Below are 17,356 nucleotides of genomic sequence, written 5' to 3' on the forward strand. Positions count from 1 at the left end.
ATTGACTTCTCTAGGTTTAGTTCAGATTCTTAACATAAATTTCAAAATAGAACGATTAAGTAATGGCTGTAGGATTTATCAAGAATTTGCTGCATACCAAAATGAACAACTGAAGTACTTAAAAGTATCAAAGCAACTTCTAGCTTTAAAACCCTTTTTTATCTTCGAATTTAGCTACTTTAACCCAAGTTACCAAAAGCAATTGGATTTCTTTTCTTTATCTTCTCTTACTACCTTTATCTTTCTCTACTGTACATCCTATCTCTCTCTTCCCTGTAAGTGCAAAGACCTCAATTTTAAGTGAACTTTGTGACAGTTTAGTACCATAAGGTTCTTTCCATGTGAGTTAGGTTAATGTACTTACATTTATACAACAGTATTAATTTTTTAAAAATACCTATTTGACATTTAAGCTATGTGCAATAGTTGGCAGCCCACTGATATAATAGAGAGACCAGATTTGCAGAAAATTGGTTCTTCCTGCAAATTTTCTAAGAAATATCTCATACTGAGCATACTAAAATAGCTCTGAACATCTTCTAAAAGCTTAGCTCTTATGAAGGAAGGACAAAGCAGACTGGAGTAACTAAAGAGCACAAAGAAAGCAAGTAATTCATGCTAAGACAGTGAGGAAATCACAAGCCTAGAAAGAGCATGCAGAAAACTGGCTGTGCAATGTCACCACTACTGAACAATACTCCACTATGCAGCTTTTTAAATACTTTTTAACATTTAGCCCTTTTTAAACATGTAGTTGTCCTGAAGATACTGATTTCCTCAGATCCAAGTATAATTGTTCTTCTCAATATTTGGTCCATCTCTATTGTAAGCTCTTAAGACAGCTACAAAATATTGCTGATATTTTTGAGCTAATAGTGTGTTTAGAAGGTCGTGTCAGGTTATTGCTGGGAGGATTAAAAGATTTTCTTTCCTCCAGAGCCCTTTGTTATAAAAAACCAAGGAAATTTAAAACAGGATTTATTCCTTCGAACCAGGACAAACCAACAGAGTACTGTGGCAAAAGCATAAAGCAAGAGTACTCTGGGCCAGGAAATTTACAAAGAAAGCTTTCTATGAACTAAAACATTAAGCTGAAGTTTTAAAACTCTTAATGGTTCTATATTAAGGGCGGCAAAAGGCAGCTAGTTTCACAGTCACTCACTTTTGTAAGTCCTCTTTCAAAAGATCTTGTTAGAGTATGTTGTAGCTTTTTGGCTATCAGTAACAGAAGCAGACATTTCTAGCATTTATATGCTACATTTTGCAGCTGTCAAACTTTACTCAGGTCTTGCTGTCTGCTCACAAGGTCATGAGCAAGAAAGATTAGCAATGAGTTGCAGCTATGACTTCAAAAAGGCCCAGTGAAGAAACATGAAAAACAGGCAGGGAAGGAGGAGAGAAAAAGGGAAATCCAGCAAAATTTGGTCTCAAATGTCAAAGCAAATCTTCCAACAGATATAATGAATTATCTCAACTGATCTTTCTTAGATATGAAGGAAATTCTCAAACCTTAGAGTCCTGCCTGTGTGAAGTTTTAAGTCGAGTCTGAATCTTTATATGTGTTATCAACATTGTGTTAGTCAGTTGTTAAGATGTGAACAAGGTGAATGCTATGCCACGTCAAGCGAATGTATGCTCTGACTTAGTTTAAAATTGGAACAGATTAGCCTTATGAAATGACTGTGGATGTACCATAATTCATTGTTCATAATGTAATTTATATGGAATACATCAAAACACAGTAAATCCAACGTCTATCAAGGTATAAGATATCACAGTGCTTCCTGTCTTTATTGTTTCTTTACTGTTTCTTTATTGTTTCAGACAAATCTCTCACATACCCACAATTCAGACCCTGCTTTCTCCATACACCTGATCCTGAACAACATTTCTGGTTTGGTTTTAAAAGTAACTAAAGTGACTTTCATTTCTACATGTTGCGTCAAACTGGCTTTTAGAGCAATACCTTTAGTCGTATACTCACGTTCCACTAGAACTGGGCCTATAAATATTCTGACCATTTACGCATAAATGTGTCATCCCATAAAGGATATGCTGAAAAAGAACTGATGCAACAACACTGACAGAAATACTTACATACATTTTAAAAAAGATTTCACCACAGGTGGCTTTCATCTACTATACAATGTTGCTAGCTTAGCTACTTAGCTACATTGTCAACAGATGTTTCTAAGCATCATCAATAGGATTACTCTAGAATTTACTCATCATAAATCAGCATACTGCAATGTCCATTCTGGTGGGCAGTCTATATATTCACCATTCACCAGACCATCCATGTAACAGTATGTAGTTCATGCAAGGGTGACAGAGCTCACTTCTATTTGGAATGACAGCTTGATGCAGCATTTCAAGGCTTAGCCTAACTTGTCCCCAAATTGAGGTCAGGCAGCAACCATTCCCAGAAAACATGTTTGTTAGATGTGACTGAAAACAGTTTAGCACTTGCATTAAAGTAATAATTAAACATGAACAGTGTGCCTTGATGTTGTTTAAACGAATGACACATTCCATGCCCAGAGGAATTTTCAGCTCAGTTTTGCGACAGGCAAAACATAATAATTGATCCAAGAAGAAATTAATGAAAAGAGTACCAAGAGGTTAAGTAGACTATCATTCTGTTTGAAATATATTTTATGGTGTTACTCATATAATATACCTTGTCAAAGAAGGCGGAGTTCACTCCAGTCCAACACGCCTCCACTGAAACAGCTGGCACAAAATATCAGATGGGCTTGTTAGCAGCTTCCTCTTGAGAACTGTTATATAATCACAAGGGCTGTAAACAAGCAAGAAAAAGAAATGGAAAATAACTGGATGAGAAACTCAAGGAAAAAATTATTTATATGCACCTACCTCTGTGATTCTAACCTGGACATAAAGAGGAAACTTGAATTTCACTCCATCTATACAGATAGTCTAATTTCCAGTAACTCTTCACAGTACAGTTTTTTTTCACAGTTCATATGAGCTAGATATTTCCAGGAAACTTAGAGCAATTGATATTGCTGACATCTCTACACAGAAGTTTCTCTTCTCCCTCTAAATCACAATGCTGAACAGAGAATCCTAATTCAACTGACTCTGGATACACACACACACACACAAAAAAAAAAAAAAAAAAAACAAAAAAAAAAAAAAAAAACCACTAGGGAGTAGACAAGCACTTAGAGAAATCTAACTTGTGTTTGGGTGCCTAGGAGGAACTATATTCCTTTTCTATAGGAGCTGGAGTCAGCTGTAAAGTTGGTGTATAAAAGGGTACATTAGGATGTCCAATTGGGAAACTAGAGTGCATTTTGTATTATGTGGTACTTAAAACATAGAGGGGAGAGGGAGAGCTGGAGGGCGAGGTCCTTACCCTTGTTTAATGACCATGTCCCAGTGCCCTGCTGAATGGATCCAACCAAAGTGCGTGGCTGAGGCTCAGCAGATGCAAACCCGGGGCAGATCCTGTACTCCTATCATGCCGCAGAGCAGGGAGGACACCCAACTCTAACTCCACCACCACAGAGGACACCAAGAAGGAACACATGCTACTAGAAATACTGGCAGCTCTCAGAAACATGAGAGCTTTTCTCAAAAGTGTAAGGCGTGAAGGATACACAAAGGAGCTGTGCCTGGATACAAGGACCAACCAAATTTCAACTCACTGCAACTCAAGGTAAGCTTCTGCATATTTTCCATAAGAAAGATTCATCTCATTTCACTTTGGGATCTGGTAAAAAAAATGTCTGCAGCTAAGGTGGACACCTGTTTGGACATCTGTTTCCAGAGGAGATGCTCTATTCTATAAGAGAGTGACCAGTTATTCTGTAACAGCTATAAACTGAGTCTAAAAAATGTATTCAGATGCAGAACCCTGTATAGCTAGCGGAATCCCAACCTCAGATGGTTTCATTTCCAAGGGACATTTCTGATGTGCCCACTTCAAGAACTGGCTTCCTCAATCTTAATAGTGCTTACCAGTTAAGCACCTAAATAATGGGGCTCCCCATTATGCATGGAGTTCAGGCATTTATTTTAGAAATTAAAATAGTTTAAGGGCTACATTCAGCACCATGAAACATAATTATTTTGCTTCTAGCTAGATGTGAAAAAGCACCTGGGCACTTGGAAGCTTTGCCTTGCACCTGGGGCCCACACAATATGAGGGCCGACCATTTCTGACGGGCAAGAAGAGATGGTTTGGTTTCAGACAGCTGATGAGGTTACTGTACCCAAGCTTCCCCTCACCCTCCATGCACTGATATTTGAGCTGTTAGTAAACCAGCTGCAGAGCCACTGGAGTTATTTAGCACTTTAAGGGTGGGGTAAACAGCTGGAGGTGATAACCACATTAGCTGTCTCAAGCTGGCAGCAACATATAAATCAATGAGGCCTCAGGCACACTGAAATGGGATGTGCAGACAGCAGCAGACTAAGAGAGGGCTTAAGCTAGCCAGTAGGAAACATGGAAACAAGTGCAATATAAGATCATACACGCAAAGACATTTACAAATGTGTCTGGAGACTGTATGCTGTCACTCAAGTGTCAGGACATTCATCTGTCTCCACTTTGGTTCCATGCCCTTCCTTCACCAAGAGATTTTAACCTACGTTTTTCAGCAGAATGGCAGGCCACCAAGCTGCCACAGTTGGTTTCCATCATCTTGCCCACCTCCCATGCACATAACAATTTTATTTTCTTCCTTTTAAAATATATATATTCCAATTTCTAGATACCTATCAGTCTCAGCTTATAGTAACCTAGCTCTCCTTTCTCTGTTAAGTGTCCTAAAACACATTTACTAGAAATCATTCTTGTTCTTGTCCTCTGAATATAAAAAAAAAGGAAAATAAACCAGAGCGTTCATAGAGGGATGCCAAGAACAAAAACACCAACCCTAGCTAGTGTTTCTCCTGGGTAAAAGATTTTTGATTATGCAAAAATAGGCAAAAGATCTGAGCACAAATCTTTTGTTAGAAAGGTAAGGACCTTAATGAGTAGTTGATTCAATATCAGAAAACAGACTTTTTCTTCATAAAACTGTATGTAATATGAGAAATACTGCACACACACTTTTTGCTCTAACCACAAGTGGAACAGGAAAGGGGATGAGAACACTTTTCTCTGTTTTAAACTGTGGCCCACAGACCAAGAGCTTGATGTGGTCAGGACTCAGGCAGACAGCACAAACTCAAAAACAGACCAATAGGTCCCATGGCAATTTCACTAGCAGAAACTGACCCAGAAAGTTTTAGCATAGGAGGAGAAAAGGTAGATGGGAAGGCAGAGGAATATCAGTGACACCTAGAGATGTCTTAAACACTAGAGAGGCATTTAAATATAATTCCTTCCATCCATCTAGCCCACTAGCCCTGGTAGTTCAATTGCCTGTGCAGAGAATTGTGCTATGTTGCCAGAAAGCCACATGTCTACGGCAACAGGTGGAGACCTTCAGCCACCACCTTCTCTGCACTGACTGCTTATTTTCTTGGAATGAAAGCATCAGCTGCAATGGGCAGAAAAGCAAAAGTATCATGACCAATCATGCATTCTTTTCATACAGTTGGAGAGCACTTTCCCTCTTCATTATGCTCAGCACAGGCAGATAATGCAACTTCAGAATCCCATGCACTGTGTATATGGGTTGAGTCCAATATTAACCTACAGAGCCATTCTAAGTAAAAACATGTTAAAGAGAAGTGTGCTTTAAAATAGAGCTATAATCGTGTACTGTACTCAGTGTGCTTAAATTGTGCACGTAATATAGTTCTGTGCAATAACCACTTGGTACTCAGGTTTCTAACACAAAGAAAGATATAGAATGGAATTTCATTTCAGTCTGGAACTAATACTGGAGTACTGCCAGTCCCATGCAATCTGTAAAAATTCTTTGTGTCAAAATGATGTGTCCCGTTGTCTTGATGCCTTGATCAAGGTTTCTAAGTTATCCATTTCTCTGACATCTGCCTCATTAACAAACTTACACTGAACATATGTTAATCTAACCGCACCTCAGGAATCTACTCCCTTGCAATTTTTCCTCAGCATATGTAGTAGTTAATGCTGTCCCTGTGCATCTAGTTCTCTTCCATATAAATTTATGTCATTTGAAAGAGTAGAGAAAATGTAAACATCATTGCAAACGCTTCCCTTTTGCTTGCAACTATCTTATCATCACCTACAATCACCTTACCAGATTACATTCACTACAAGCAACCCAGTGATGAACTGAATGCATTAAAGTAACATATAGCCTACTGTAAATCATTCTAAAGTTCTCAGTCACTTAGGTCATCAGAAATTAAATTAGCAGCCCCTTGTTATATACTTAAGTTTCTGGGTTTTCATTCAGATTTTCCATCTGAACTAAACTGAGGTAATCAATTTCTGGTGTTATTCATGAATTTTTCATAAACATTTACTTTTCAGTTTCCTTACATTATTTTGCATGGGAGAATCAGAATGGCAGTATGCCAGTAGGTATGGAATAATGATAACACACATAAGAGCTCTGTATTTTTATGAAGTCTCTCATAATCTTCTGAAAAGCCACTGAAAAAGGGAAAAACTGATCCACACTATAACATTGTAAACCTGCTTAAGGTTATTAAGCAACCTCTGCACTCCTGGTGGAATACCGGCCCTCCTTCCTTCCGCTATAAGCTCTCGCCAGCAGATGGTGGGTGCTCTTGTTCAGAAAAGCAGCACAGTGCACCTGACAAGGGAGGAATCTTAAGAAAGGATGTGCACAACGATGTATCTACTTTCCCCTGGCTGGTACATCAGCCAATGGAGGATTTGATCCAGGAAGATAGGAATGAAGGGTTAGAGACCTCCAGTTGTTAGAGACTGAACACATATGAAAGCTAAGATTTTTGAAGCCAAATTCCTATTAAAAACAATAGAAATTTGGGTGTACAAATCCCTTAGTCTCTGTCCAGCCAAAGCAATTCCTCTCCCCACAGCTTCTAGCTGCTACCCATTGGTTAGCACTGCTGGTGCAGTTTTTTAGAAGGATTTGTTGCACAAAGAGAGAGACTTATTAAAAACAGAAAAGAATGTGTTGTGCCTCTGTAGCCAGAATCACAGTTCAAAATCTGTAGGCCGGATTTTCCTGAATGCTCAAAAGATACAAAACTGTTACAAACCCATATGAACCACTTAAGCCCAAGTATACGTCTGTTTTTCGTCTCCAGTGATTCACAGGAGGCATGTTTACTACTGTAACTGACACAGAAAGCTTCCAGAAGAGACAAATAAAGTCATGTTTTCATTAATATTTTTTTCTTTTTTAAACACATTACTCCATTGTTTATTGGTTCAGAGGCTATGATTCACTTAAGGATAACTTCATCTTATATAGGGCTATAAAAATGAAATATTTTCACCTTATTCCATGATTATTCTCTTTTGCTATAAATAGCTAGAGTTGGCAGGCCAGAAGTCTTAAAATCCCTCTTTTGCTTTCCCAGTTCACTCTATTTCTAGCTTGACTAAAGCACAAGGTGGATAGTAACTTTCTTCTGAGTTAAAAAGGTGCAATTCTTGTCTCTGTCCAAGGTGAATTTCACCCAAGGCAGACGAGCATGTCTTAGAGCATGTTTGTGACCAGATTGTGAAGTATTTGTACAACCAGCTCTTCTATTAGTTTCTATTTAAGTAATGTGACCTCAGATAGATATTTGTGCATTTGCCAGGAATGAAGGGGGGGAAAAATAAAGCAGCCCTTTAAAAATTTTCTTGTAGAGGTTGAAGGACGAGTCAGCTGATGAGTATGTTTATTGCCATTAAATTATTTGGGAAATGTACAGGGATCATTTCAGTACTGGAAAACCTGGTACTGAATAGATCAGATTACAGGTAAATTGCTGTGTTCTGTCTTTTTGGGTTATTTTTTTTTTGTTTTGGTTTGGTTTTTGGCAGCGTTTGTGTGTGTGTGTGTGTGTGTTTGTTTTTGTTTGCTTGGTTGATGATTATCAGGGCAAGATTTATTTTTTTCTGTTAAAATTCTTTCAGAGATGAACAGAGACATCCATTGTCAACCCAGCTTCCTAGGGTGTTAGCTGCCTGCCTGCCAGGAGCCCAAATCTATGAGATAACAGACACAGTGCCAAGCTTCAACTAGCAATTCAGCCATTGCCCAATGCTCTACACAAGCACTAATAGAACAGCCAGGTGTGACTCAGACTAGACTGCACAGAAGTGACATCTGGCTCCAGGGAAGGGCTGAGGGAACCAGAGACACAAGTAGTGTTCTGGCCAAATTTTCCTAATGGAGGTGAAAAATAAATCATGACAGACCAGTCCGAACATTCTCCTTAGTTACACATTTATGGCCCACAGGTGAAAGGGGAACCAGAAGACAGGATGTTGACTTTAGAAAGACTGACACAATGCTGCACAAGCCCAGTCCCCAATGCTTTCATCAGGAAGCCAGCAGAAGTTCCACAGAGGATATTACTATTATATTACTATAGGCTGGCTGAAAACTGTATTGTTATTAGTAACTCAGTGGAAAATATACATCAAGCTTGGTTTTGCAAGAGGCTACCCTAAAGCCCAGTTCTATTCTGGGCCTTCATTAACAAGTAAAAGGATGGAATATTAAGGTATGCTCAAATTTGCAAGACATCCAGCTGCGAAGAGTGGAAAAACCTTCACAAAACAGGATTCAAAGAGTTTCTAATTATCACATTGGCTCTGAAAACAGCAAGATGTAATGGGAAGAAAAGTTTTGCACCTGGGCTGGAAAATCAAACGCACAATTACAAAGCAGAGGAAAGCTGCAAAACTGCAGAAAAATCTTAGACACAGCTTTGCACAAACTGAATTAGCAGTATGATTCTTGCAGATACAAAAAGTATATGACATTTCATAAAAAGAAATCATTCTATACTTCTTGGTATTAGTGAATGCCTCAAATCAAAAATATCGTCCAATTTTAAATAGTATGCTTTCTGATTTATACAGACAATCTGAAGAGTGCAGAGAACAACAGAAAAAAAAAAAAACAAGTTGGAATACATGATCCAGTAAGAAAAGCTAAAAGATTTGGGTTTGTTTAGTCTAGAAAAGAGACTGAGGGAAGACATAAGTCTTCAAATATGCAAGATGCTTTTATGAATATGACAGTGATCAACTGTTCTTCAGGTCTATCAAGGTTAGAACTGCTTACCATGTGGCAAAAGAAGATTTGTTAGCTCTTAGAACAAAATAACTAACAAAAACAGCAGTACATTGGAACAGCTCACTGAGGCTGGCCTTGGAATCCTCACCACTGAAGTCTATCATGGAAAGGTTAGGAAAATCACTGTCAGAAATAGTCCTTGGCTCTGCTGCAGAACAGAGATGGACTGGTCGCCTGAGCTGCCTCCGATGCCTACAATTCTATGATTTACTAGGGAATAAGAAGCTTCTTGCACAAGCCACCCTACTTAAGGGTTTAAAAAGTCATGCTAATATATTGCATACAAAAATCTCTATCCTGATGCCAAATATTTCAAACTCTATTTAAAGCTTCACCATTGTAAAAACTGTTATGTTCTAACAGGAAATTCAGGAAGTAGTACTCTGTAATATTATTGTAACAAGAGAGAAGCCGAGTAAAAAGACTTTTCAAAGTCTCATGTGTGACCATAGGACAAGGTCAGAAAAGGCCAATGACATTTCTCCAACAGAAAATAAAAAAAGTCATATACAGTTGGGGTTGTCCCAGTCTGTGAAATGCCAGTGCATAGCAGTGACGGAAAAATGGAAATTGGTTCAACATACTGGTACAGTAGGTAATCTGGCAATCATCTTGAATTTAAACACTATCAAGCTAATACGTTTCAGAAAATATATCCTTTATGGAAGCTACCAGAAATACTTTTACCTGATGAAATTGTTGACCGTAAAGTCACATGCATATCCAATGGCAAGCACATACATGTGATGAACACATCCAACACTCAGTAAGAAATCCCTGAATTCTCGCAGCATCATTTAGAAAAGTGAATACTTATTGTCTGGATCAAACTATAATCAGGCCATTGCACAAGCACATAGAAAACAGTCACTGACTGTGAGCCCCACCAAGAAGCCATTAGAGCCCTTTGGACAAAGGGATTGCATCACACCATGAGCAACACAGATACTACAAAGTACTCAACTCCTGCCTCAGACCTTACATGCCACTGAGTAAACACAAGTCTAAAAAGAAGGGAAGGGAAGGGAAGGGAAGGGAAGGGAAGGGAAGGGAAGGGAAGGGAAGGGAAGGGAAGGGAAGGGAAGGGAAGGGAAGGGAAGGGAAGGGAAGGGAAGGGAAGGGAAGGGAAGGGAAGGGAAGGGAAGGGAAGGGAAGGGAAGGGAAGGGAAGGGAAGGGAAGGGAAGGGAAGGGAAGGGAAGGGAAGGGAAGGGAAGGGAAGGGAAGGGAAGGGAAGGGAAGGGAAGGGAAGGGAAGGGAAGGGAAGGGAAGGGAAGGGAAGGGAAGCTACTTGAAAGTAGTGGAGAGAATTAGAAGATATGCTAAACATGGCAGGAAATACACTCTGAGGAAATGGCATGGTGACTCCTTTCCATTCTGCTCAGAGGCAACCAATGAGAGTACGAAGCCTAGCAAAGTCCTTTGCAGAAACAGAATCACATAATTGTAGGGGTTGGAAGAGACCTCTGGAGATCACCCACTCCAACCCTACTGCTAAAGCAGGTTCACTACAGCAAGTTGGACAGGAAAGCACCTAGGCAGGGTTTGAACATCTCCAGATGAACATCCAGAGGTAGAGAACCCGCAGTCTCTCTGGGCAGCCTGTTCCAGAGCTCTGTCACCCTCACAGTAAAGAAGTTTTTTCTCATGTGCCTATGGAACTTCCTATGTTCCAGTTTGTGTTCATTACTCCTTGTCCTATTGCTGACACCACCAAAAAAAGCCTGGCCTCATTCATTTGACATCTACACATTAGATATTTATAAGCATTGATAAGATCCTTTCTCAGTCTTCTCTTCTCCAGGCTGAACAGCCCCAGCTCTCTCAGTCTTTTCCCATAAAGGAGATTTTCCAGTTTTCAATCATCTTTGTGGCCCTCCATTGGATTCCCTCTAGAAGTCCCCTGTCTTTCCTGAACTGAGGAACCCAGAACTGCCCACAGTACTCCAGATGTGGCCTCATCAAGCCAGTGTAGAGGGGACAACAACACAGTACCATACTGTTAAATGCTAGGACAAAAATCAAGTAGAGCTGGAATTCTTTAATGCTTGAGAGAAATTATCATCTCTACAGAAGAATCACTAGAATAGCCATGCTGATGTGAAAATTTGTAATTCAGAAAAGCACTTAAGCTGCTGAAGTCTCAAAGACTTCAAAGGCATTCAAGCAGTGCATGAATGCTGTATTGGACAAAAAGATTCTCCTGAGATATTTCTCCTCACATGCATTTCACAAAATTATGTGGAAGAATATGACCTACCTGCAAGGATAGTTATTAAAAACAACATCCAAGGAACTGGAAGAAGCTCAGGTTTCTTGTTAAAATGTTTAAAGAAAGTTTCTGCAAAGAGTCTGTTTTAAAGCATTTCTACATACACATTCTGTTCTTCAGAGAACCCATTCCTGCATTCCTTGCAAACCCAAAACACCCGCTGACATCATTAGGCAATGCGTTGGCATTAGAAGGAGGGGACTGAGCCAACAGAGGTCGTGGGTAGCCAAAACTGTGCTGGAGACAGTTCGTCCCGGTTCGGTCAAACTAACTTTTGAAATCCCAGCTGGTTTATAAACTGTGAGCCCCTAGGGTCCTACTGACCCCACTCCCCATTACTGCTGATGGCACTATGAGGAGCTGATTGACCCATGCTCAGCACAGATGGCCACACTCCTCAGCCCTAAAGCCAGAGACCAGAAGTCTCTTCTCCTATGCTTGGAGAAACAGCTATCCCAGCTTCCTGGCCCAGCCCTGCTCCTATGCTCCCTGGCCCCACTCCCGGAACCAATTCATATGCAGTGGGCTACACATCCTGCTGGTGGAGAAGGGCTAAGAGGGACTGTCTTGAAAAGATTTAAAATCTTATTAATGAATACAATACGAACTTCAAAGTCCTACTGGGGAGCAGTATTTGTGTAATGGCAAGAAAGAAAAACAAATGTATCTTGAATCCTGACACAACTAAAGGCAGCAGAGGGAAACACCCAGGGAGCCAGGATTTCAATCAACAATTGATTTGAGTACCCATTCTTGTGGTAGATGGAAGGAATCTGCTCAAGAGAAACGTAAGAAAAGAAGCTACAGATGGAAGGAAAACAGAGATCACTAAGGCAAAGGGCAAGGGCTGAAGAAAAGCCAAAGTGAATTATAACAAAAGCAGCTAACACAAGCTTGAACTTATGTCAGTTAAAATGGAAAAAGGAAAAAAAAAAAAAAAAAGCTTCATTAGTATTAACTAAATAGACCTCCCGTGAAGGAGCTGATGATCGCTTAAAATTCTGTTATTTGTACCTTGCTTAAAGAGCCTTATTTGCCCTTTTACAAACCACATACATGACCATCATATAACACAACATATAGAGAGCATGGGAAGCCATGTTTTCACAGTAATATTGCTCTCAGTCTTGGAAGGAAAAAAAAAAAGAGAGAGAGAGAAAAAAAAAAAATAAGCCTGTAGGGAAGAGAGCGAACCTAGCTCTTGAAGCTAAAGTCTCTTCTCACATAATGAGAGCATTGCATTCACACAGCGCAAAATCTTGAGAATTTAAACCATCTCTCTGGTCCTTGATCAGACCTTATGGTCTTTTACAGTTCTGGACAAAAAACAATTCCTTGATTTAAGAAGTCTCAGACAGATAAGTATGTCACTCTGAAAGTAATACCTCCTATTATTTCCAAGGAAAATACTACAACAAGCACAATAACACTGTTTGATACAACAAATTCTCTGTTACAAAATGCTATTTTTCAACATAGTCACCACCATTAGCTGCAGATTTTCACCAGTAATAAACAAGAATCTGCATGCCATGCTCGTGAAAATCTGCATCAGAGAAGGTGACCCACTGCCACTGTCTCTACTGCTGAAACATGCCACCCACCACCTGTGGTCACATCCTCTGTTTGGTCTCCATCAATGTTCAGCAAGCATTGATGAAAGTCAGTGGGTGCCATTTTTTCCACATGGAGGAATTCAGTGACACACCTTTGCTTCATGCACATTTCCATGTCAGACACCATTTTGTCAGACTGCCCCTCTGCCTATATGTTTCACAGTAACAAAATGTGATGGAATATTGGTGAAAATGTTCAACCTCTACTTCCATACCACCAGCATCCATCTCTGACATCGTGGGCCAACATAATAAAATAGGAGGCATTATTTTCAGATCTCCTCTCATATTTACTGCTGAAGGCTGCAGGTGTGGACACCTCAGATGAACCCTGAGGAAAATGCAGAATCTCAAACTCAAAACTCCACTCAGAAAATTCTCTTCATACAGAATGGCAACAGCAAAGAAAATGATGAAAGGCTTTTATATCTTTTTTCTTTTTCTATATATCTGATCTGACAGTCCAAGATTAGAATGCAGAGCTGGCTCCTATGGGCAAGGTACTGCACCAAACTTTAGACTACTGCATATTTGTATGCTGTAAAGCCAGCAAATAGATCCATGATTTTTACTTTATTTTTCCAAGGGACAACAGAAAGGAAGACAGGAGAATATCAGTATGACTAATACCTTTAAATTAGTCAGTTACTGGTCTGTTTTCTTACTGCAGAACCATCAGTGATGTCCAAGGACCAATTCTTGATAATATTTTTCATTTTCCCAGAAAGCACACTGGCAGAAACATCAGTCTTCCTATGAATCTCCTCTTGATATTGGATGAAGTTCAGAGATTTAACTCTCTGGACTATGGACATCATCAACTGGGAGAAATCCCATTTGGTAGTTTTCCTCCTATTTGACTGCTCTGCAATTTAGCATCTTCTGCTACTCATTCTCTCCTCTACCTCCTTAAGAACATTAGTTTTCCTGCTTCAGTAGAGCCAGTGTACAGATATTCCAAAGAGAGGAGCCAAGAGCTGTAAACACTCTCCAAATTTCTCCATTGTACTGTTTGGCACATAAGGAAAACGATTTCTGACATTATGAATGTTTTTCATTATCATGAGAAGAAAAGATCTGAAACTACATTTCCCATCAGGCATAACAACTTAATTTTGATGGTTCTGAGGACAGTATCATTAGTTATCCATTACATTATTCTGACACGTCATATTAATCATTAATACAAATAAATAAAAAAAAAATTGAATCACATAAAAACTAAATGTAAAATCTCTACCAAAAAAAAAAAAAAACCCACACCAAAACAACAGAAGTATTGTCATAGTTCAGCAGCTTTGCTTTCTATAAATATATTTTACATTTGATTTCTCATTTCCATAAGAATTATTTTTTATTATTTTTTCTTTTCATTACAACTACGTATTCACTTGCAACTGAGGAATGTGAAATAGTTCTTCAAGCCTCCTTGAAGTCTACAACAAGTTGTGCAGCCAGACCAGATTGTCTCAAGCTTAGCTCCTAACCTTAGTTTTGGCTTTGGAAAAAAAAAATGTTTTCTTCAATCTTGTGATGAATTTCACAGAATTTCCAGGAACATGTAAGCCACATATCAAAACTTTGTAATTTAAAGTCCCATTTTGGGATCTGGAAAAGGCTGCAGTTAATATTCATTGCATTTATAATATTTTCTCATGCAGTAGAATCTGTGTTCAGTGGCATCAGAATGTGAGTTTAGCTGAAGAGCACTCTTACATAAATTAAGGCAAAATGTTCATAAAGTATTTCACAGGCACAGAAAAATGTTTTTTGAATGAAGCAATAAATGTAAATTTCTCAATTCCTTTTAACAAGAGATCAGATTCACTTTTTGCATCCAATCTCAACCAAATCTGAAGCAATTTCACTAATGCCAATGGAATTAAGTGGCAGTAGATACAGTTCTTGAAGTCTCACCCCTTTTTAAATCAGTGGCAAAACTCCCAGTGCCTTCAGATCCCATATGCGTACCTAACTCATGGGCACAGCACTGCTCTCCGTTGGCCTACTGACCTTTGTGACTTAACGCATGCTACGCTTCCTGTTTGTAGTCTCTGAGGTAAGCCCTCTGTGCTGTTGAAGGTTCCTGGCCTAAGGTATCGTGTTCTTTGTTTACTGTCTGGCTGCATAGATGTCTGGCACAGATTTCAAAGTACAGTAGCTCAAAAATATGCTCAGTGCATATATGCATAAACCCTGTAGTGGATTGCATCACACGTTCTGCATCGTAGAAACTAGAACACATACTTAATACTCTCTGTACTACTCATGGCTTGCATCAAGCAGGTAATAAAACGCAACTGTATCAGTAGCATGAATAGTAGTTTAACATCATTGGATAAAGCCGATTCATTCCAGGCTGACATCAAGAAAATGAGTTCAGGATATTTTTCTTTAAATGTGTAAGAAAGAAACAGATGACATACTCTACAGTATCAGTAGAGTTCAGCTAATCCAGTTTCTTTCTGTGCCAGTATTCACAGTGCATACAAGAAATTCTATACCATACATTTACTGAATTTTCTTTCCTTCAGTTTTGCAAGGCTTGGCACAGTCAAGTATTTCAAACAAATTCAATATCATATTAAAAACATCAACTTAGTAAAACAAGTGTCTCAGTGCAATGGAAAATCTATTGTATATGCTTCCAGGGATGTCACTTACTGCATTTGCTGGACTGGACTGCACTGAACTTGCTGAAATTAGGCATCTAAGCAATATTTATGTGACATAACTGAATTATAGACAATCACAGCGAAAATTCCCAAGTGAAGCACTGTTTCATGAAGGTGAAACACTAAGGTAGATTCCAGATTACTCTTGCACCACATACACAGATCATCTTGAGTGAGATCACACAGCATATGCAGGACAACCAGCAGAACAGGTCCAGCCAGCATGAGTTCACAAAAAGCAGGTCCTGCATGACCAATGTGATCTCCTCTTACAGTCAAGTGAACCACCTGGTGGATGAGAAAAAGGCTGCTGACATAGTCTAGCTAGACTTCAGCAAATCCTTTGATAAGTCTCCCACAGTATTCTCCTGGAGAAGCCGGCAGCCCATGGCTCAGACAGGTACACTCTTTTTTGGGTAAAGAACTGGCTGGAGAGCTGCACCCAGAGAGTGGTGGTGAATGGAGTTAAATCCAGCCAGTGACCAGTCACAAATGGAGTTCCCCAAGGGTCAGTACTGGGGCCAGTCTTGTTTAATATCTTTATTGAAGAACCAGACAATGGGAAAGAGTGATTCTCAGTAAGTTTGCAGATGACGCCAAGCTGGGAGAAAGGGGTAGAAATGCCCTTCAGAGGGCATTGAATAGGCTGGATGGCTGGGATGAGGCCAATGGAGCGAAGTTCAGCAAGACAAGTGCTGGCCCTGCAAAACCCCAGGCAACACTACAGACTTTGGGCAGAGTGACTGGAAGATTGTGTAGAAGAAATGGATGTGGAGATGTTGGTCAGTGTTCAGCTAAACATGAGCCAGCAGACTGCACAGGTAGCCAAGAATGCCAATGGCATTCTGATTTGTATATAAAATAGCGTTGCCAGCAAGAGCAGGGAGGTAATCGTCCCCTTGTACTCACCTTGAGTGCTGTGTTCAGTTTTTGTACCCTCACAAGAAAGACATCAAGGCCCTGGGGCAGGTCCAGAGAAGGGCAACAAAGCTGATGAGGGGTCTGGAGTACAAGTCTTATGAGGGTGGCTGAGGAAACTGGGATTATTTAGTCTGGAGCAGCGAAGGCTCAAAGACCTTATCACTTTATACAACTATCTGAAAGGAGGTTGTGGCAAGATGGGTAATCGGCCTCTTCTGCCATGCAACTAGCAACAGGACTACGGGGAATGGCTTCAAGTTGCACCAGGGATATTAGGAAGAATGTCTTCTCCAAAAAAGTGGTCATGTGCCAGAAAGGGCTGCCCAGGGAGGTGATTGAGTCACCATCCCGGGAGGCGTTCAAGAAACATTTACATGTTGTACTGAGAGACATAATTTAGTGAGGAAATATTTACGCTAGGTGAACAGTTGGACTAGACAATCTTGGAGGTCTTTTCCAATCCTAACAATTATATAATTCTACAGTTTGCCTCCTGCTGGGGCTTATTGCCAGTTTTGAACTCCAGGCTACCATTACTACCAGTGCCAATCACATATAGCAAAACAGTCTTGTCACTGTGATAAAAAAAATATTCTCTCGCTGTACCATGTGGCCACTCTGTCATATCCAGGTTCTGGGCAGCAAGCATACATAATGGAGAGAAACACATCAAGCCT

General features: G+C 39.8%; 1 long non-coding RNA gene across 2 annotated transcripts in view; it reads right to left on the reverse strand.

The window, feature by feature from the left end:
• The window catches only part of LOC125694350 (uncharacterized), a 96,960-nt gene that overhangs the window by 63,468 nt on the left and 16,136 nt on the right, over positions 1-17,356 (reverse strand). For both annotated transcript variants that reach the window (XR_007377515.1, XR_007377514.1), the window contains exon 2: positions 2,681-2,800. This is a non-coding gene — a long non-coding RNA (uncharacterized LOC125694350). The remainder of the gene's footprint in view (positions 1-2,680; positions 2,801-17,356) is intronic.

Source organism: Lagopus muta, chromosome 6 (assembly GCF_023343835.1).
Source record: "Lagopus muta isolate bLagMut1 chromosome 6, bLagMut1 primary, whole genome shotgun sequence".
Taxonomy (NCBI): Eukaryota; Metazoa; Chordata; class Aves; order Galliformes; family Phasianidae; genus Lagopus; species Lagopus muta.